This window comes from Pipra filicauda, unplaced genomic scaffold (assembly GCF_003945595.2).
Source record: "Pipra filicauda isolate LSUMZ 115617 unplaced genomic scaffold, ASM394559v2 scaffold324_size1259732_pilon, whole genome shotgun sequence".
Classification (NCBI taxonomy): Eukaryota; Metazoa; Chordata; class Aves; order Passeriformes; family Pipridae; genus Pipra; species Pipra filicauda.
In genome coordinates, this window is record NW_024104448.1 from 1055091 (window position 1) to 1077836 (window position 22746).

At 41.8% G+C, this 22746-nt stretch overlaps 1 protein-coding gene across 7 annotated transcripts in view; it reads right to left on the reverse strand.

Annotated features, from left to right (window-relative positions):
- OTUD7A (OTU deubiquitinase 7A) overlaps positions 1-12780 on the reverse strand; it is a 129246-nt gene extending 116466 nt beyond the window's left edge. For 4 of the 7 annotated variants that reach the window (XM_039383761.1, XM_027740850.2, XM_027740851.2 and 1 more), the window contains exon 1: positions 12596-12716. The gene's annotated coding sequence lies outside the window, so the exon portion shown is untranslated. Of the gene's footprint in view, positions 1-12123; positions 12144-12199; positions 12307-12595; positions 12717-12758 lie in introns of those variants that run through there. The other 3 variants (XM_027740847.2, XM_027740848.2, XM_027740849.2) reach the window with 3 other exon arrangements.
- Between the last annotated feature and the right edge of the window lie 9966 nt (positions 12781-22746).

A 22746-nucleotide genomic window follows, 5' to 3' on the forward strand; every position in this document is an offset into this window, starting at 1 on the left:
ACCAACCAACAAAAACCCAAAAACCAAAACCAAAAACCAAACTCCCCCAAATCAGAAAACATTTACACAATTCAACTTTATAACTGCAGGTCTCAAACTGAAGTTTTGCACTTACAAAATATTTTGGTAGAAAATGGAAAACACTGTCTGTCAAAAGAAAAATTATTTTCATACTGCTAGTTGCTGCTACCTCATGGAAAAACACAGCCTACCAAATTAAAAAATTAAACACTAACCTAAAATTGAAGTTCACAATTAATAATAAAAAAGTCATGAATGCATGGGAGGGTATCAAAGAATTAATTTTTATTTCACGATTTCCATTTCATATATCATGAAAGGAAGCAGGCAGAAGTATGAAAGCTTGGACAAAGAAAGAGCATCTTAGTCTCCTGGGAGTTCATTTTATGCTGTAACTGGTGAAAAGCCTCTTTAAAAAGGTTATAAATACCATATTAATTTCATTAGGAAAGCTCCCATGGCATATTAATTTCATTTCTGGCACTGTTATTGCATCTTTTCAGATACGCAAAATCTTAGGAGGTAATTTTCATTAACAGTAAAGATCTGAGAAAGGCAACTAAAATATTTTAAACAGATTGGTAATTCATCTGGAAAGCATGCAAGTTTATTAGTATACTACTATTCTCTTCCAATTAACACCACACTGACACACAAGAGCCAGCAGGTTCTGCTACTGAAGTTCTGTTACCCTCAAGGCCTCTGTGTTTGCAAAGACTGCCTGAACAGCCCTCAAAAGATTAATGACCTACTCCTTTATTTAAGGCAGATCCTCATCTTCAGTCATCACAGATGAGCTCTGCAGCTAAGCATGAAATTTAACAACTGTCTTGGTTTATGCTGCGAACAAAGAAAACTTTTCCTCCCAAACACTTGCTACACTGGACTATTCTGAACACATAAAACACTGTAAGTGCCAGTTTGTACAATGGCATTGGCAGCCTCTCCATCCTGGCCTTGATTCTCTAACCTGACTTACACATACAGGCCTCTGAAGTCACCCACAGACTCAGCAGAAGTCAAGTGCAGCTTTCTGTCAGAGGATAAACAAATAAAATTTATAAAATGCAGACAGAAAGCAAATTCTATCAAAATAAGTCTGTAGATACATTTCACACGCTATGATCACAAATATAGTATGGTTATTTTGTATGTTTTAAGTCATGACAATTCTAAAACCTGCATACCCTTACTGCTTAACTGAGGCACCAGCTTAGCTATCACATGAAAGCAAATCCTTTTCTCTTAGTCACATTTAAACCCAGGCTGTTCATTCAACTTCACTCTTAGTCACAAGGAAGGTAACACAAAGTAGCTGCTTTGAACCACAAAGGCACAACCTGTGTGACCAAAGCTGCTACTTCTTATGGATTCATGATATTCATCTAATGAATTAAGCATCTAAATCAGGAGTGTCTTTCTGAAAAGGATGCTATAGTTCAACAAGACCTACAGATTTTCAAGAAACTCCACCACCAAGTTCTACAGCCTCAGAAATCTAAGGAGTCCCATCCCAGGCATCTCTCCATCAAAACACTAAATTCACACTGCAAAGCACAGCAGATGCAAACTCTGAAGAATTTACCCATTAATACACAGAAATTACACTATGGAATAAGAAAAGGTAACTTTGAAGCCCTGCTCCCCCGAACACTGAGGCAAATTTTGTTAGTAGTAGTACATTTGCCCGTTCTTTGCGCAGTTTAATTTGAAATTGTTTTTAAGAGGTACTGAAAATAGATTTTGTAGAAACTTTGTTTCATGGCTGATCATTATTCACAAAGCAGTATAAACCCTATGATTGGCAAGCACGGAATTAATAAGACAACCTGCTTTTAGAGCAGTTCTACAACACCCCAGGATCACAGGACGGGTGAGGCTGGGAGGGAACAGTGGAGGTGCTGTATCTGCCACAGCTGATGAAAGACTTCAACAACTGCAGGTTCAGTTTTAAATGGTTCTCTTTTAACGGTCAGGAAACTGCTCCTTTTTGTAAAGTACAGAAGAACAGAGAACATACAAGGGCTTGGGACTAATATGCAGCTCTACTTTTTCAGATACATAATCAATGTTTTGAATTGGGGTTTTACAGTTTGGCTACTAATGAAGTCACAGCTTCATCTGGAAGTTTAATCATCAGGACAAGAATAAAACTTTTAAAAAATACTTTGTATGACCTAGAAGCCTAAATCCCATTAAAAGAAGTCATGTGATCTCTTAAGGACCTGTAGTCAGCTTTTCAAGTGAGGCAAGGAGCATTGGAGATTTTAAAACAATTTTCTCTGCACAGGCTACTGACATAAAATAATTCACTTAGGTCTCCCTGCCACAAAAAAAAAAAATTATCTCAACTATTAATACGAAAAACTAAAATGTTCTGTTGCAAAACACTAACCAAAGATCTAACCAAGGCACTGGATCCCAGAGCTCCAGTCTGCTTTCTGCTACGCTTGGTCAACTGTATCAAACCCTGTGCCATTTACATACCTAGAAAAATGTATTCCAGAAGATCACATTGCTTGGTTTGTGAATGACTAGTAATGTATTTAAACAAAATGTGCTTATTCTTAACCATAACACGTTTCCTGTAACACTGAAATCCTCTGCTAACTTTTTCTGTAAATCCAACAGCCCCTCCTGTCTTATTTAACATGCATTATATGCACTGACCCAATTTAACAGTGCAAGGCTTGAAGAAGAGCTGTTAGATCTACAAATATGTAACACCACTACATTCCAGCCAAGCAGCGGGAACGTGAAGAAGCAACACAGAAGGAGCACTGCATATTATTAGCAGCTCTCTCTATCCAGATATTTTAATAAGTAGGCAATAAGCTTTCTCCTACCTGGCAGCTTAGGAACGTCTAAAAATTAAAAATAAAATAAACCACAAACCACAAAACAAAAAAAGCGCTCAACTTTCCTGGCAAACTACTGCAGGATTAGCTACTTCCCTACTTCCAAATCATTTTACAAGGCTTAAAGGTATCTACAGGTTTTCAGTAAATATTTTCACAAGTCAACAATGGTGTCTGTAAATCTTCAGTTACATTTTCAACAACCTCATCTTTCAAAACCACCGACAGCCCCCTGTAACTATACACATAGTTTTATACAAAGCAGAGGAAACACAGTAGCTATTTATAACTTCAGCTGGAAGATCACACAAAGGTCACATTTTGCATAAACACCTGCCCAGACACTCGAGTTCCGCTCTGGCGTTTTCACCTTCGCAGCACTTGCAGAACCATTGTCTGCAGTGCTCATTATCTCCAGTCATAATTATCACCAGGTTAAATTTATCATGGTATAGTGATAAAAACAAGATAACCACAGGCTACCATAATCAGAGTTTCATTTATTAGAGACTTTTGCATCTAGTTCTCAGGAACTGTTCAGCATTGAATAGTTATAAATTATCTCCTCTTAAGACCATGAAATCCATACTGGTGAGGTTACAGGTTTCATGGAAATCTCTTCTTTTTTTTTCTTCCTCTCCCTAAACATAACATTTTTTCCATAGCTGTATCCAAGAAAGATATAGCCTGAAGATAAAATATCACTGGAAATCACACCTATATGGCAAACTATTTTATACAGTTACATTTTGCCCCACTTTAAAAATGAATATACTGACATGGCATCATTTCAAGCAGCTCAAAATAGATTTTTTTTTCCATAGATATTAGTCATAAGACATGTTTTAAAACATCTGGGACTTAATCTGAAACTCTCTGACAGCAAAAGACTGTTTTGTGGGTACGAACAGAGTAACAGGGAACTAAATGTAGGAACAGTGAACTAAGCCCACTTGTTGGCCATCCACTCTTCCAGCATTTCAGCTCAAAATGTATTTTACTGCCACAGTGATTCCCTTCGAGCTAATCTTCTGCCAAAGATGCTCAGAATTCCACAGCTCAAAGGCTGTTTTCTGTCATTATTTTACTGGGAGAGAAGGCCCATGTCAGTGGTCTGGAGGAGGTGGATTGATTTGGTATGTTTAAAGCTCCAGGCCTCTTTTTCTCCAGTTCCCAAGGACTAAAGGGAGCATGAACCTCCATGAATTTGTTACAGAATCATTTTCTCCTCCATTGATAAGTCTCAGATTCATAGAATAAAAAAACATATATATATCATGTTATTGTAACTTCTATAAGATAATAATTGGGGTAAAACCAGTCATAGAACTAATTCTACCCAAAATGTACAATAAAATTACGTGCTCTTCCAACCTTTCCCTCACAAAAATAAAGCACCTTTTTATACAAACAAACTTCACTATGAAATCCAAAGATGGATATTTAATATTTTGCTGTGACAACCAAAAGGCTTCAGAGATATCTTTTCTCATGAGTACATATTCCTCTATTTATACCAGATAGGAAAATATTTTATATTAAATATGAGAGGTATGTGAAATGAAACTAAAAACTGAACAGCTCTTGATGGAACCATTTCTCCCATTTTCATGTTAAGCCTATTTTAGGAGACAAAATTGGAGGAAGGAAAACTATAATGGCTGTTTCTCAAATTCTGTATCAAAGAAAGTCAAGAGATTATCAGCTAGATGTAACCATCTCACCAGCTGCAGATACTCACAGCTGAGCTGCTCAGGAAAGACTACTCCTCTCTGGAGGTAGCAAAAGGCAATGATTTACACTTCCATGCTAATTAAGGTCTACACTTTACTAGTGCAACGTTTTGTGCTCATCAGAGCTCATCTCAAACACCTGATCTGCATGAGCAGAGAGGGAGAGCAGCCAGGGCAGCAACACCTCCACGGATGCACATCCATCAGGGTTTCCAGGATGACCACAAACCACCTGCCTGCAGAAATGAGCACATCATCTTTTTGTGGTCAGAGTGCTACAGGCTCCACATCAGCAATACACCATCCTGGTGTATTGGAAATCAGTACTACAGCCTTGCTTTAAAGAAGATTCCCTCACGTGCAGTAAGTAATTAACAGTTTGTAGCATATGTTCATAATCACAAACAAAGCCAGTGAACACTTGGACCACATTGCAAAATTCTTATTAATTCTCCTAGTCACAAGTTCCAAGACTTAATTTCCAGTGGCTACTGCTGGAAGCCACTGTTTGACCCACCCTCCTATGGCAGTTATGGGGATTTTGCCTTTGAAGGGTAAAGGAACTGAGAAAAGTATTTGGGATGGATTAAGTGATAGAGGAGAGTCATTTCCCATCACAAAGATGATGTAGCCCAGAGAGAGACAACATAGTGATTTTGTTGCAAACGACACAGCTCTAGACTTTATGATGCTACTCTTTCTCCTGCACATGCTTTTACCTATCAATGTCAGAAGAAGTTTTCAATGATGCAGATTTATAAAAATGTAAACTGTGTTGCCCAGGAGACATTACAGACCTCTACAGACCTTCTTCAAGAGAACCTTCATGTAAGATGTTTTTTCACAGCCTTTAGTTCCCTCCTATTCTTGCCAAGGAAATGCATCCTTTTATTAATCTTGATTAAATTCTGCTTTGAGAATTTACAGTCTGACTATACACTAATGAATATCTTTCCATTTCCTGCCCCAAACTGTTTACAGTCCTTATCTACTCAGCATCCTCAGACTGGAATGTTAGAGCAGAAAGATACAGGTATGATTATAGACAGAGAAAAATACGAGAGAAAAAGAAAATCAGTAAAGCACTTCTGGGTGCCTCTCAGAAGAGAAAGATTATTTATGAGTGAAAACAACTTTTCCTACCTTATTTGAAACTCTGTCTTGAAGTGATTAGCAATGAACAGAACCATAACACAAACATCTAAGAAAACTTCAATTATAGACATAGATGTGAGTTCTGTATAGCTGAGGTTTATATACATTCATATAAAGAAGCCTGAAGGAATAGCCTGTCTATTGCTAAGAAACACTGAGCTTCCACAGTGTTCCTCAGCCACTAAGACACCCCCAACCACACAGCTCAAAAATTCAGTCCTTCACACAGGCCTTTCAACACAGAAAAGACACTGAATAAAGTCCAATATTAGATTCTCTGGTTTCTTCCCCTGCCTCCTGTGATATCAAAATACACATGATAAGAAGCTGTGAGAGTAACTCATAGAACCTCAGATCTTTGTGGCAAACTGTCACCCCAACCTGGAGCTTCCCCCTAAACGTGTTGGCATTGATGTGCCTTCCCATAGTCTTATTTCAAGCCTTGTTTTTATGATTATTGAAAAACCAAACATGAAACACTGAAATTGATATAAAGAAATATCGCAACAGCTGAGATGCATTTAAATTCTGAATTTTCAGATTAACCTCATAATCCCTGAATTTAATCCTCAGCTTCTAAATGCTCAGACATTACCAATAGTCGGGGTTAATGAAAAACCACACCACTTTTCAAGGGCTATTTCTTAAAAGCAAACATCCTCAATTTAGTAAAGTGCAAACACTGTCTCAACCTGGCTTCATTAACAGTATCTTTCTGATCTTCTATCGGAGGCTGCTCCACTTTATGTTGCTTCTGTTAATTTGTGCTGAAGGGAAGCTTGTCTCCAGCTCTTACTCACCTGCCCAACTGAGGTTACCACACTCCCTATATCTTTCCCACATACGAACTTTATCTAAGTGTTGTGTCTTCTGGCATTCTTTCTGTTTCCAGAAATGTGCCTTCCCTTTATACTCTGCCTTTCCTTTAAACCACTTGTAGTCTTCTAGAGACAAAGATGTAAAGAGTTATTTAGAGAGACATGGAGGTGATTTCATTGCTTCACACTTAATTATAGTTTGCTAAATCAATACTTTCTTTACACTAACACAATCTCTTCCCATTACCGCAGCGTTATTTAATACACCTGTATGTTCTCTTCCCTGGAATCAACAATGTAACAGCTCAGGACTTAGAGCTAACTGGGATATTTAATATTCTCAGGTAAGAGATGGGCAGGTTTCTGTTAAGGGCTGGCAGACCTGAGACTAAGTGTTCCTGACACATCCATCTGCAGTGCCTTGTATTTGCTCTGGGTTCTGTTCTCAGATAAGTACGTTACTCTGATTAGAGAGAGTGTGCTGTCATATCTGTACCTAGTGATAGCCCAATAGGCTGTGTTTACTTCTACTGTCTGCTGCTTAGTCCAGGGCCAATCCAACCAATAAACTCAGGTTTACCACCATTGAAAACCTGTCCTTTACACAGATCTCGGAGCTATTTAACACAGGATTAAAGCTCCTTTGCACTACCTCAGGAACTTTAATGGCAATGTAAGCGTTTGCACAGAAATTTAATGAGCGTATACCTAGACAGACATATCCAGATATATCTGGGTTCACTTCCTTCATGTCCTTGCTTAGCAGTTTCCAGTGGGGTGTAAATACCCTACAGAGTCACTAACCAGTAATAGAGAAATGACTCATTCCAGCCAAGAGACAGAGCAGTCCAAGTGAGGGACTGTCTTGCACTTTTGTTTCTTGTTGAATAGACCTCAAGAGATGGGAAGAGCTAAGCCAGTACAGATACTGCTGCTCTATGATCTTATTTGGCACTCTTGGACTCATGATTTGTGCAGTTCAGGACAGACAAAACCCTTTGCAATGTCAGGCTCCCAAATTCAGGTTCTTTCATTACTTGCTGTGTCTGTGCAGACTTTGGCTGTGGGACACAGTCATAGCCTTTCTTTGCTGGAGTGCTTTTAAAGGAAATGATATTTACTGCACTATTCAGAAAGTAATTACAGTAGAAGAGAGTAAAGTAACTTAACAACAAACATCAGTGCTGCAAGAGAGGTCTCTGCTCCAGTGCCCTTGAGAGCGGAAGTCATCCATACATTTAATGTTTTGGCAGCACCAATACATAACCTCAGCCTGGTCTGCAGGGTAATACAGAGCAAAGGAATTTGTTCCAGATTTTTTTCAGTCAGGGATATAACATCAGCAGAGTTTCATTCCTGCTAAGGTGCTGAAACATAAAAGATAGAAAAATAGAGAAGAATTTTTTCATTCAGTTTTGCTAATAGGCAATGATTATTTCCCCAGTTTCTATGGCACTATCACCATGGCAGCTTGCCATTTTAATCAAAGGCATTGGAACACATTTCTGATACCAGCCCAGTATTCCATCTCCTGGCCACACACAGCAGTACCCACTGTGTAAACTTCCCTGTGACACAGGCCATAATGTCAGCAGACATCAGGATTAGAAATGTGATATTTCAAGTATCTAATTAAAGAACAAGTTTTCAGTGTTCCTTACTCTAATTCTGAAAACAATAGTGGAAATATAACCATTGTGACCAAAATTAGAATCAAAATTCTTTCACAGCTTGCTCAGTTTCTAAATGGGTTTTGCCCCTTTTTTGATTAACTACTCAATGTAAATGATTACTCAGCAGATCCTGAAAGAATGTACAAGTGAAAAAAGTCACTGTAGAGAACTGAGTATCTGCAAAACACTTGAGAGGTAAAAATAGCTTTGGACAAAAAACCCCATACTTTGTACTCTGTACAGGCCACACTGAAGCATCGCACACAAGACTGAAACCACGATCAGAGAGCAGCACAACTCAGTGTTCCGAACAATGAAATTTTCAATATACAAGAGGAAGCATTCTAATTTTACTAAATGTACCATGAAGTGTTTGCAGATATGCTCGTTCTGAAAAAAAACCCTGAGTATTGAGAAATATTTCCAGCAATAGCAATCCTTCACGTCTTCTATAAAATACATTTTCAGACTTAGACCAAATTCATAGCCAATGTATTTCAAATGGCTGAGATACTCTAAAATAATACATGAATTTATAAATCCTTTTAATAAAAGCTAACAAGCAAGTTGAACTCTGTATTTCAAGCCTAAAGCTTTTCCAAAGGTCCATCCAAGAGATATTAAATAAATACAGATAATGTCAATAATATTCTGCAGTAAAACACTACGGACTAAAAATCACTGGTATAACAGTACCCTAAAGTAGACAGCACTGACCTCAAGAAGAACAACAAGAAACTTAAGTAAACTGAGAATGAGACTTGAAATAGATCACAAGCAGCTTTCTCTTTTTAAACGACTTAAACCCAGAAATACTCAGAAACAATCACAGAAGCAGTTATGATGAGAAACAACATGAAAACAGAAATGTAACTCAAGTCTTTCATATCTTCAGTACCTCCATACTTGTTAGATTTACAATTTTTCCTCCCTTGGGTCAGTAGTTAGGGAAGGACAACTAAACAGAGTCTACAAAATATCTGACAGTGAAACAGTTGTGCTGCTACATTCAGATGTATATACTAACCTGCATTCCAAAGAAAATCAGTTACTACCAAGGATTTGAGGACAGTTCTGCCATCTTATCTGGGGACACCTGACTTCTCAGTTTTGTGCCGTGCTTTGTCTTAGGAAATCAATGACACAGAAATACAGGAAGATGCAACAGGACACCTGCACACATTTGTATCACACCTCAACTGGTAAACTTCTCCTCTTGCATAAGCCTACACTGCTGAATTTTCAGACCAGGTTAATATCTGCCAGCTTTTTCATGAGGGTAACCTGATTCATTTGTTCAGAAGATCCACATACTGTTTAGCTCTATGCTTTTGTCTTAACATCTCTGAATTCATTTGCATGCCTGTGCAGTGCATATCAATGATAAATGAACCAGTAGAATACAAAATCTTCAAAAACAACAACAACAAAGCCTTTTCTGCTTTCAGTCCTCAATTTAATAACAGTTGCACTTGATATTTTAAGCTTGCCATCTGCTTAATTAAAAGTTTATGTTTAATTTTTGCTTAATATGAATCCCAAGATATCATATGAAATTCAAGTCAAAAGGAAATTCAGATTTCATTATGTTTTTGGAATGCAGAATATATTAAAGAGAAGGAGACTTCATTAAACACTGCAAGATATGAGGTCTAGATTGTCTGGAAACAAACATTCTGCCAGTTCCCTTAGTCCTTTCCTTCTCTCCACTCCAATCCTCTCTCCCATACATAACTATGTGGGAATAGTTCCACTGTTCTCCTCCTGTAAAGACCACAGAAGGTTACTATGTCTAAAGGCAAGAAGAAGTTAAATAACAATATGTAACAGCCAGATGATATACACATTTTTAAAGTTCATATGTGTCTATGCAGTATATAACAAATTTAATAAAAAAACCCCATTTCTTCCCTGAAATAACATAGATACGACACCATTAAACTCATACAAAACTCTAAGTGAGCAAAAACACCACAGAGATTATATTCAAAACATATAGTTTTAATTTAAATTAGATGCTCTATATATAGTGCTTTGGCTGATTAAACCATAGTCTCTAATTCTTTAATAAGTAACATAAAGGGCAGCTATGGCAACAATTAGCACAATGGTTGCATTGGTAGCATCAGTCAGCGTTCACAGCCTGCATGTACTCAGCTCTACAAAATTCCTTACCTGGAGTTCCCTTCACTCAATGGCCTTTTTGCTGAGTCTGCCAACGTGACAATAAGGGAGATGTGCCAGGGACAAGGAAAGGTGCAGAGGGAGGCTTACCAGGGAAGGACCAAGTACCTTCCTACCTGCTCATCCCATGCTTACTTGGAGTCTGTAACATCCAGCCACCATCACCACTATACGAATTTGTATTGATGAACCAAGACTAAAATCTTCTAGAATCCATTTGCAGGAAAATAGCTTTTTCAAAAATAGATGCATTATGATTAAGCAATCAGTTATTTTTGCCCTATACATACACCAAAAGGAGTCTATTAGACCTGATTCCTACCCAGCCTCATACTCTTAACTGTTGTTGTATTGTACATGAATTAAGTTGGCCCAAAGATGACTGAGTTTCTTGTAAAAGTGCAGCCACAAAAATGTAGTATCACAAGAGAACAGGATCCCAAAGCATCATTTCTCCCCTGTCACATGGTGATTATGGCTGTGTGGGCACACACAGCCCACACTGGTGCTGTGCTCCACACCCCCCTCAGTGGTACAGCCTAGGCACACGCATACAGGTCTGGAAGAGAAAGTTTCCCAGAGGATGGCAGGCACTGACATTCATCTATATTCCAGGTTCAAATGGGAAAAGTCCAGCTTGCCCCTGTGTGAGCAGCACAGTCACACCGGGAAAAATCTGGCCTCCATCCACAGAAAGGAGACCATTTAGTCAATTCACACCAACAGCAGAAAACAGAGCCACATCCAGCCCCAAGAGCTAGCACACTCCTATTTTAATAACAGATTGTAAATAACAACACTTTTCCTAACAACAGCAGTTTCAACTCCAGAAGCTTAATATACTGTAATTTAAATCTGTGCCACAGCAACCTTTATTAAAGTCAATGTCACCTGTAAGGACTGAGTTAAATTAAAATGTGGGCCAAATTTATCAGACATTAGTTTCCTTTGGATACAGAGCTCAGAACACTGACTGTGTGTCACCCTAGATGTGATGTGAGTTGTATACGTTCACGTCCAGCAACGTATTTTAAACCAGTCCATTCCAAAACACTTGCCCTGATCATCAGTTTCAAGTATTTATTTGTCTGAGACTCTGAAGGTCAAATGAAAAGTGTGAAAGGTTTCTTTCTGCTCACATTATATGTATATCTACATGCTAGAAACTGCAGCACTATTCAGGCCTAGGGAGAGAAGCCTGGAGTTTATTACAATGTGCCAGTGTTACGTTATAGCTGGTCAGTTTAAAGGCGCAACCAAGGGACAGCAGAAGAGGCCATTCCCTCCTGCTGCCGGAGCTGTGTGTGCCCAGTAACCATCACTGTGTGTGTGCGACACTGCCCAGCGATGGGGAACTTACTGTGACACAACTACAGCAAAAGTAGTCAACAATTTATCCTTTTATTTTCAGCACTGGTTCACGGGGGGCTCTGCATCTTTATGTCAGATAGGTACTGAACAAGCTTAGAACAGACATATTCCTACAACCTCCAAGGTAAGCGTAGGGGTAGGGAGCTTTTTAAATTTAGATTATGTAAGGTCGTGTGCCTCACTGCATTATGTTTTATATGCACGTTATATCTCACTGCACCCCGTGAACTTCAAATGATCGTTAATCACACAAATCCAGACCGATACTCTTTTGTAGCTCTTTCAGAAAGAGAACAAATATTATACGCACATCTAATAGTTACTGGAATGAGGTCAATCCCCCGAATGTCCGGACACGGTCCAAGAAACACAGAAGGACATCCCACCTGCCCAAATCGGCCTCTTGCCCGAGCAGCCCCGAAACACCCGGCCAGGAACAGGCTCCTTGAGCAGGATAACGCCGCAAATGCAGGAGCGGAGCTCCGGCGAGAGTCTGCAATGCAGAAACCCTTCCTGGAGCTCATCAATGAGCCGGGGGAGACGGGGCGGGGGCAGAGCCGGCAGAGCTCCCGCAGCCCCGGGCACGGGGCGGGAGGCGGCTCCGAGCGCCGGCTCTGCGCTCCCCGGCCCGGCCGAGGGCTTTGCCCTCCGGCTGTCCGAGCTCCCCTGGGCGCTCCCGCGGCCGGGCAGCCCCGGGCAAGGGCACGGCCGGGCCCGCCTGTGCCACCTGCGAGGGGACACGGCCCGGCCCCGCGGGCGGGAGGAGGGAGAACAGCCCTTACCTGCTCCCGCTGCTCCTCCCGCACCCCGCGCTACCCGAGCTCCATCTTCCTCCGGCCGGAGGGGAAGGGGGAGCCGGCCCGGCGCTGCCGCCCCCCGTCCGCGCTGTGGCCCGGCCCCGCGCCCGCCCTGCAGAGGCACCGGCACACGGAAAGCGACACCCACCTCCCGCCGCCTCCTTCCCATGAAGTCACCGGCCGCAGGGCCGGCCCTCCCTCCTGCCCGCAGCGCCCGGAGCCGCGCTCCGCCCCGCTCCGCCCCCGCCGACCCCCGGGCCGCGCCCGCCCGGAGCCCGGGGCGAGGGAGAGCTCGGCCGGGATGGGCGAGGGAGAGCCCGGCCGGGATGGGCGAGGGGAGAGCCCGGCCGGGATGGACGAGGGGAGAGCCCGGCCGGGATGGACGAGGGGAGAGCCCGGCCGGGATGGACGAGGGGAGAGCCCGGCAGGGATGGACGAGGGGAGAGCCCGGCCGGGATGGACGAGGGGAGAGCCCGGCCGGGATGGACGAGGGGAGAGCTCAGCCGCGATGAGCTCCCGGACAGCCCCGGAGCGGCCCCGCAGCCGCCCCTGCACTGCGACCGCTCCCCCGGCCCAGGATGGTGGAGCGGGAGATGGGAAGCGCTGCTTCCTCTCTGTATCCATCGTCGTTCTGGAAAGGACCGTGCCCAGTTTTACCCATGCAAAAGGGGTCTGTTATTCTTAAATTATTGCTTTTCACGCGCCTCCTAGTTGGATATTTCATTTTACCTGCTCGGGAGAGGTCAGTAAAGTCTATTTCAGGCTACAGGAACTTCTCAAATAACCTGGTTCCAGCTACTTCAGTACACACCCAGGTGTTTTCTGTCTCACCCAGGTATATTCTATCTCACCCAGGTGTTTTCCATCTCACCCCGTTAAAACTACCTCCCCCACACCAAAGCAGTCTTTCACTTCCACTCTTCCAATAACACTGGGATTGAAAAGGAAATGGATTAAGGAATACACCTCTAGAACTGAGTATTCCCCTTTTCCACTTACTGTGACAAAAACAGAAACACCCAAGACCGAGAACTAAGCAAAGTATGTGAATATAAGGAAAAACCCCCCACAGGTGCAGGAGTACCTGTTCAAGAAAGGCCTCCTTATCTAGAAACACTGAGAATTCTTACCTGAATTCAGCCTACTATAGCTGACACCCAATCAATGACAAATACAGCAACACCAAATCCTTAAGGAAACACCAAATGGAAACAAAACATAATACCTTTTGCACCAACACAACGCATCTGGAGAAATACATCTGGTGACATGTGAAGGCAGCTTTGCAGATATGCACTGTCACATCATAAGTAAGTGAGGGTTGATGGTTAGGGAAGAAAAGCAGATCACTCACATTCTAGTTCTCTGATAGAACTCCAACATCAGTTTAGAATATTGTTGAAACCCCAAAAAGAATCTCATCTCACCTTTGTAAAATATTTCATTTTACGGCTTATGTGGAGGGCAGAAAACATTTGAAAATGTTCCCAACTATTCCACGTAAACCCTTTTGCTGTAAATGCACTGAGCTTTTAGCTTTTGGCAAACCACGACAGGCAAAATACAAAGCATTTTTTTCTAATACTGTTTTAGGCCTGAATAAAATGAACTCTTGTTGTTTGCCCCTTCAATCCTCTATTCTCCTTAGAGAAATTCTTTATGCTCATGACTGAAGATTACTTAGATGAGCAGCGTTCTCTGTCAAGCTCTCAGGTTCCTCCCAAAAGCAAAAGAGTCACGAGCAGAACAGTTCCTTGGTTTCTCCTGCAGAGTCCTGCATTCTTTAAGTGCAGCAAAGGAAAACAAATTGTGAAATGCATGGATACCATACTCAAAAAGAACCGTAATTACCAAAAGACACACTTTTATCTTTTCCTTGATGCACTCGTGGGTACAGATTGTCCTACAGGTGGTTCCCAGATCATGAGAGTTCTGTAAAAGATAGAACAGTTTGGCAGAGCTTTGCTGAAAGCTCTAGTCCATTTGATTTGCAAAGGAAATTCATGTGGGGATATGTGACCTCAGGTGGCTACTCTAGAGCCCTCAGGACTGAAGATGCTCTACAAGGACTCAGAGAAGCTGTACATCCCAGAGATCACAGTTTGATCTGAAGGCTTCAACTGGTGATACAAGCAGGGACTAATTTAGATGGTCTCTGCAAAGGAAGTGGCCAGTTCTCTTTCTTTCAGGCAAAGTGTCAGCAAAAGTCTGAAGGGCTTAGCAAAGGAAAGGGTGGCCAGATCCATGGGATCAGCAGGGACAGGCTGTCCTTCGAGGTCTGAAGTTCCCTCATTCTCCATCTTTTTTTTTCTACCAGCTAAACTTTCTTTTATGCCACCATTATGGGAAAACAAACATGTTTCTAACAGTCAAAGTCTCAGAGGAAGTATGAAAATGCAGACATGGTGGATCTAGGTGAAGCATTTGCATACTTTGGGGACATTATGTTCTGCCTCCACAGAAGGTAGTATCTCCAAAAACAGCAGTCTGAACAGATTCAAGAACCAAAATTCTTTAGTCCAAAGAGGTGCAACAAATACTGCAATCTCTCATCTGAACATCTTCCCCCTTCTTAAATTAGAAAGCAGGTATGCAGTAGTCCACAAAGATCGGGAACCCAGAGACCACAAAGTCATTCACAGATCTTAAATTTCCAGGCTTTTAGAGAGGGGAAGCATGCATATGACTAACATTCCCTGCAAAGTCTATTGTATCTTTTCCATGACCATACACAGACACGGGGGAAGAAACAACAGAAGTATCTTCACAAGTGATGTTCTGCACTGCTCAGTAACCCTGGCAGCTGAGGGGCTGCAGCACAACAGACACCTTCCTGTGCTGGTGAAAATGCTCTGCTATCACAGAATCACAGTGCTTTGGGTTGGAAGGGACCCTAAAGGTCACTTAGTTCCACCCCCTGCCATGGGCAGGGACACCTTCCACTAGCCCAGGTTGCTCCAAGCCCCGTCCAGCCTGGCCTTGGACACTTCCAGGGATCCAGGGGCAGCCACAGCTTCTCTGGGCAGCCTGTGCCAGGGCCTCCCCACCCTCATGTCTTATGACATAAATCCAACCCAAACATCTTACTTTCAAATTTTGATGAAAAAGAGCTATTTTGTAGAAAATGATCAAAACACAGAATTCATACAATTTAGTGGATAAAATGAGCTTAAATGAAAATCTGCTGAATCCTTAACTTTGGGATTGAGGTTTCCTGTGCAGGATTTACTGTATATCTCCTTGACATACTTTGATGTTTTCTCCATCCATCATACTTTTTCTTTCAGCCTGTCCACATTTCTACAGAGACCCTGAAGCTAACAAAAAGTTATAAATGCATATACACATATGACAAAACAAAATGTGGAATAAGGTACCTAATCAGGCTTCATTGGTCTGTTAGATATATCAAACTTTATAGAACAATTTCATTTCTATTCCATGTCTTTTGTCTGTAATATAATGAAGTATCTCCTTTAAACTCCCACTTCAGAAAACACGGAAACTGGGGCAAAGCTGTGAAAGACAAGTTATGCACCACAATTTAAACTATATACAACAGAAATGCAAATTGGATCCCTCCTAATAAATGTCATGTAGAAAAAACCCCCCTAATTCAATTATGACTGATCTTGAATACAAATGGTAAGCACAACTTACACTGTTCTTATTACTGCTAATATCAGTCTGCAAGATGATTAGAGACTAGATACAAATGGACAGGCAGCAGCTGCATCTTGCATACTGAGGTAACAAGACATTCATGCTCAGAGTCCAACAGAAAGTTTTTCAGAAACTCTGTGTAATAAAGCGAAGGCACAATCAACTATCCCCTAGAAGGAGAACTCCTCTGGTCATCTTTTAAGATTGCTACATGAAAAATAGCTCTTAATGATACTTTGATGGCAGCTTTGTAGCACTTGGAAGAGTTTCTAATGAAAAATGTCTTCTTATTATTCTATTTTAACATACATTATCCGCAGATAGCTGTAGATGTAAATGAAAGCTTAAAAAAGACAAATAAAACCACACACACAGAGAGGCCAGTTGAAAAGGCAAGAAGAACCTACTCAAGTTATGAACTCCTCAGAAGACTTAAGTCAAACTAGAAAGGAGGGGAAATAACTATTTTTTAACTGGTTTTGAGTAATTGTAGCTAATAGTACTTAAAATTAGGGTTCCTGTGAGTTGCTGTTTCCCCTCCTTATGTTTATACAGATCAAATCATGAGGACTTTTGCTGCTGAATCCTGCCCTTTTTAAAGCACGTGCACTGCAGGCCAAGACAAACAGGGGCAGGGGAAGAACTCAGGCTGGTCACGTCTTCCTGCTCCTGACCTGTGAGACTGGGACCCAGAAGAGGTCAGCTGTTTCCTAACTAACTCTATTCTTAAAGATCCAGTTATTATTAAATGTCACTGAAACTCGCAGCATTTCTTGCCAGCCAAATGCTTTTATTACTTGTTAACTCTGGAAGTATCTACTCACCATGAACACATTTTTCTGTCAGGTCAGCTGGGAAGTTTATTTCTCCTGTCATTACATCAGATCACTGTTTTACAGTTACAGACAGATTGTTATCAGCCTTCAGAGACTTTAAAAATAATACAATATGGTTCCTGACACTCCCAAGCAGACTGACAAATGCCACCCATGCAAATAGCAACACATTTTTTTAGGCAGCATGCAAAAAGACTTGTTCTACAGATGTTTGGGAGTTAATTCTGCAGTAAAATCTGGCACAGAACAGAATCACTGTGGCATGACACTCCTGCACTGAAACTTAGAGCAAATCTGCAATGCCTTTGTGGCTCAGTGGAGAGAAAGAGGATCATTCCAAATCTCCCTTGGGATATCTGACTTAGGACACTTCCCTAGGATGTGACTGGACCTTCATTAACAGAATGCTCTTAGTGTGGACAAGGTGTGGCATTCCAGATCACTGCAAAGGTACACCCTGCTGAGGAAAGCCTACACCTGGGAGTGCCCCCAATACATACACACGCTCCTAGATCTCTATTCACAGAGCTGTGATGAAGAACAACATGTCCCACTTCTAAATAACCCTCCTGGCACATAGAGAGGGTCTAGAAGACAAAGGGGACATGACATTCCAGTTTAAAATTTTTTCATTTCTTATTTTTAAATCAAGTTGAATGGCTGAAAAGTCAGCACTATGTGCATAAGGAACACAGTAAGCATTCCTGGTTTATAAATAATCAGGGTTCCTAGAGGGAAAGTTTTGATTTGTGACAGTGACCATACTTTTGGCTGATATTTCAGGAGTAAACACGTTTTTCAAAATGCCATGGCAAAACTTCCTAATCCATTGAATCTCAATGAACAAAAAGAAGTCTTTCAGTACAAAATTTAGAACTTGTGCAAGAAGATAACTGCCTGAGTGCATAGATAGAGAGCACTTGGACCAGTCAGTTCTGGATAGGGACAATAATCTACTAATGAGGGTCATCTCAGCTTTCTTTAATAGAGAATTACCCTTGAATTACCATATTCCTGAGAGGGTTGGGACTTGTTCATGTACCAGACAAACAAACAGTAGTGACAGAATGCCTGTCTGCATTCCTGGCTCCTGCTGAATTCCAAGCTCCTAATACATTTTTTGCATCTGTGCAAAGGTACAACAATACTGTTCCAAAAATCATAGAATCAACTGGCAGACTCGTGACAATTGATTTGAAAAGAAACAAACTATGACTTTTGATAACTAAAAGCTTTGACAAAGGCATAAGAATGAAAAGTGACAGATATATTCTGCTCAGTTTGCAGGAGCCTTGGAAAGAGCAAACAAAACGTTGTCTTTCAGAGGTGGTGGTAATGTCAAATATTTTACTACTGAAAGGTAAATTTTCTTCTGGATTATTGTGTTCAGCCTGAAATGCTATCTAAGAGCAAAAGCTGAAGAGACTTAGAAAGATGTAAAGGGAGGAAAGACTTCGAGGTGAGGGGACACTACAAGATACATAGTTAATAAGACAACAGTTGTGGGCTTCTATTATTATCCTCAATGTGGAAATCCAAAGGAACATGTTATTAAAAGGAACCCCAGGGACTGATTTTACAACACTTCTCTTGCCCTTTCAATGCATTAACTGCCACTGGAACTCAAATTCTCAACATACCTGAGAGCAAGAGATTAGAACAAAGCCTGGACAACCAGATGGGTCTGGAATTCTCAGTACTGTCTAATGGTACCCAATTCTCACCAAAATGAAAATTACTACAGAATATTTTCATCTATTGGCTCATAAGAGAAGTTATTTTATTCTCCCGTAAAAGAAATCACTATGAACTGTGTAGCAGTTTGAGCCACATTTAGAAATCTAAAATCCAATTTTTAGGCTTCCCCCACCCCTTCTCAACAATTTATCCTAACACCAGAGAGAGACTTTCAGGCCAGAGGCTTCTGTAGGAGAAGGGGGAAGTATATACATTTATTTACACAAATAAATACTATACAAACTGAAGGCAACTATATATATATATATATTACATTACTCTCAGTCAGTCCTTTCAAGCCCCTCCTTTAACTTTAGTCCAGGAGCAGCCTTTAAGGCTGATATGTAACAGTCTGCCGTGGGAGTGTTCTGGGCTCCTGAACACTCCCTCCTCACCAAGTTCCAGCAGTTGTTTGTTGTAGTCTCTCCTCCTCATGAAGTCCGAGAAGATAGCTTTGAGTCCTTGCTCTTCTGCTGCTGGTGATCTCTCCCTCTCGTGTCCCACCTCGGTCCGTAGGCTGCTGCAGTGCAGCTTATCAAGCGTCCACGGCCTGGAATCTTCATTCCTCCACAGCAGTTCTCAGCTGACCCCGCTCAGCTTTGGCAGCAGCTCCCGAGCTCTGGGCTCATCTCCAGTTTCACCTGGGACTCCTCCCGAGTGCTGGGCCTACCTCCACGGCCCAGTCTCCTGGCTCAGCTCCAACTCTGAGCCCTTCCTCCACTCGCAGTGGAGGGAGAGGAAAAGCCCCCCTCTACAGCTTCACTGCAGAAAAGGAGGGGGAAGAAGGCTCGGCTGCAAAGCCTGCCTCTCTCCTCTTACCTCAGGTGCTGTGAATCTCTTCCTTCACAGCACACACTCCAAATGCTGACTCTAACTCTAGCCAAAGGCTGAGCTGGGGGGTCGCAGGGCTCCCCTCTCCCCCCTGGAGGGGAAGAGAGGGAGCCCAGCCACCCCCTGGCCTTGTCCACCTGCACGCACAAGACACGGACAGCAAAACAACCGAGACAGAACTGCCAACAGCTTCTGGTGCTGTGATACGTGATTTTGAGCAGAAGCAAACAACATGAACGGTGATCGGCTCTCCAGGGAACACTGCCCTGGCACCCAATCACCTCTGAGCCCCCCCAGCCTCTCAGGGGGGGCCAATCTCAACCTATGACAAACTGTTAGAAGACTAATGGTTATTCCTGCCAAGAAAGTTTCCTTCTCCCATTGTGCCAGCACACCCAAGTTAAGTGTCTAATAAAAGGTGCTGCCTTCTCTATGATACAGCTTCAAACAGGCAAGTTTTCATTGCTAAGAAATCTTTAAAGGTCTCCACCAGCCTCTAGTCATAAAAGCTATACATTTTGGTCAATCTTTAGTTGTTTTAGTTAAGATTAAGATACTCAGTTTAAATATTCAATTGTAGCAAAGTTGGAGCATAAGTCTGAAAAATTTATTACTACCTTCTTAGGATTTTTTTACTTCTTAATCAACTAAACATAATCCTGCTAAACTTCCTACATCATTATTTGAGTTTGCAACAAAGCAATTCCTGAGCATGTCTGTAAGACTCACTCAATGGTCCAAGGACTGCTTCAGGCCTTGGTCACACTGGATTAGGAGCTGTCAGAGGGATGGTGGAGACCATGTTCCCTGGGTGCACGTGGAACTCCTGCTAACATTAGTGGGGTTACCAAACCCATTAAGAGGTAAGCTGGCCCCATTATATGAACATTGTTGCCAAAAGGTTAACTGATTTCTCATGCTAGATGGATGGAATGGAAGTTTCAGCACTGATTCATAGAAGAGTATGAGAGCACACACTGCTATGAAATGAGTGGCACAGAAAAGGACTGGAAACCTGCCCTTTGAAACAAGGGGATACCATACCCTGGGGATACTCTCCTTCAGAGGATGGACTAACTACAGGTCTGGGATGAGGCTCTGTGAAGTTCCTGCAGGTTTCTGCCACAGATGGGTGTGTGATTAACCACATCCACAACTTAATCTCTTCAGGGAACACCAGTGCCATCTAATACAGGAGCCATCTAACACAGGTGTCCAAATGAGAAGCCTGCACTCCTCAGACAGTCCACAGAGCCTTCAGAGGAGTTGCAAACCAAACTCTACCACTCGCCATTGAATATTAAAAAAGGCCAGGCTGCTGCTGCAGATGCTTAAATATAAATGGTTACATATCCACTAGCAGTAAAATGAGTGCTGTTTTAACTCCATAGGAAGAAAAAAGCATTGACTGAGGAAATATCAAATGACAAACCATAGAACACTTTTCACAGGAGCAATGGCACAAGGGCACAGTGCATCCATGTGTCAAGGCTACCCAGGGTCACCCTTCCTTGCAAGGACAACTGAAAATGAAAGAGCAGCTCCCTGAGAACATCACCTGCAGGGATGTCTCATCACCACATTTTGTAGTAAAGAGTTAACACAAGGTCATAAGGTTGAGAAGTCTGAAGGAGAGAAAGCCAGAAGACACACATATGCACCATCCCTTCCTGGAGCACCTGGCACAGGTCCCACCAACATCCACGTGCACACTGAGGAGCAGGACGTGACCATTCCGAGCGCTGCAGCCTCATGGCACAGCAGAACCACCCAAACACACCGTGTGTGACTCAAGTAGGTCAGTGGAACATGGAAGGGGAAGGTATTTCTGAAAGAGCCTTCTGAGGAACAGCTGAGGAACAGCACAGAAAACCTGTCCTATGCAGGTTTGTGAGAACCCCAGTGACTGACAGTCCCTGACTCTTGTGTGATCAGCAGCAATGAAATATCACAGTCCCATGAACACCAGTGACTTTTACAGTAACTATAAAAACAAGAGGACAGAAAAAAAACCCAACAATGTTTTAAATACAATTTTCCTAATTTAGTTATTTTGGCTGCAAAGGGGCAATAATAGTACTTCTTTTCCCTGGATTCATGATATTGCTGTAAAATAAAGATTTAAGTGTATTCCAAAATGTGCATAACAGAAGGAAAGTGTTCTAATAACAACACTGTTTTCTTCAGTTAAGAGCTTTTTCAATACAGTGAAAATTAATAACACATAAATAATTGGTAAGAGACCAAAAAGAAGTTCTACGTAATGATACAGGATTTTTGACTCAATATGAAGAACTTCTATCAAAATGAACTAGGAGGGATAAAATCCCAGAGTTTAAATACACCATAATTTTCAGGGGGATTCTATTTTCCTGGTGCTTCATGAAAGAGGCTCTAAGCCACTGGCACCAGTGGAAAATTTGCCATATCCACAGAGAAATAAACAACCTCATTACCGAGCATCTCAATCAGCAATTCATCTCCTCCTGCAATAGTGGACCTGCTCTTCTTCCCATCAGTTAGAGAAGAATGCTGGTAACCTAAGGAGTGCCAAATTAGGTGTGCATAGAGCCAGTTTTGCCACTGACAGCCCAAGGGCCACAAACATGGCAGAGCACTACACACTTCCAGAGCAGCTGATAAAGGTGTTTCTCGCTTTACTCCTCCCCTGCCTCCAAAAGGCAATTAAAGGCAGTAACTCAAACCACAGAAGAGTATTTCTCTAATTCAGAGAAGAGATGATGTGAAACCACTCGTCAGTGGTAACCAGTCCCTAAATCAGCCTAAATCAGCCAGTCCCTTAAATCAGTTCATCTAGTCTGTTAAAATAATGAATGGGATAATTGGGACCTAACCAAGTTTATAATCCCAGTAGGATAATTAAATGGCTAATTAACACCTATGAGGCTATCTGCACAAAATCTGATTCTTAAATACAATGGTTTAGGCATTTAAAGAGAAAATTTACCCCTGGGATTCAAAATCTGAGGATCTGCAAGCAAATATTTCTTCCTGTTTTCAGATTTTACTACACCTCAGCTCACAGGTCAGCGAGTAGATTATCAAAGA